This window comes from Cucurbita maxima, unplaced genomic scaffold (assembly GCF_002738345.1).
Source record: "Cucurbita maxima cultivar Rimu unplaced genomic scaffold, Cmax_1.0 Cma_Scf00008, whole genome shotgun sequence".
Classification (NCBI taxonomy): domain Eukaryota; kingdom Viridiplantae; phylum Streptophyta; class Magnoliopsida; order Cucurbitales; family Cucurbitaceae; genus Cucurbita; species Cucurbita maxima.
Genome location: NW_019272024.1, coordinates 624 through 1,153, shown reverse-complemented (window position 1 = coordinate 1,153; position 530 = coordinate 624).

Below are 530 nucleotides of genomic sequence, written 5' to 3'. Positions count from 1 at the left end.
GAGTCAAAGGGGCAGGAGAATGAATAGGAGTAAGTAGGCAGAGAGAAGTTAAAGAATGAATCTTGCTTGAGTTTCGGCTTTCCTTCCCGCCGGCCAGATTAGTCTTTTCTTCTTCTTCAGCCCTGACTGTAAACTCTCATTCATCGATAGTCTCCCTGATTTCATTCTCGTCAGGGTCCGGTTCAGGTTCAGGAGTGAAAGAAGGGGCAGGAGAAAGACTACTACTTACTATCTATTTACCGAGTGAAAGAAAAGAGAGGTGAACAAGAACTTCCTTCGAATAACGAACACAGAACAAGGAGTTAAGTTGAATGAATGAATCTTGTTTTCGTTTCGTCTTTCTTTACCGGAAAAGAATGTTTGAAGGGTCAGGAAAAGGCTTAAGGTTGAGTAAGTAGGCAGTAGAGGAGTGAGGTCTCATTCATCTTGAGTTCAGTCTTTCCTCTTCTTTTCTTACAGTGAAATCCGGTTCAGTAGTTCAGTTCGTAAACTCTCTCTCATCTTGAGTGAAAGAATAGTGAATGGGCCCG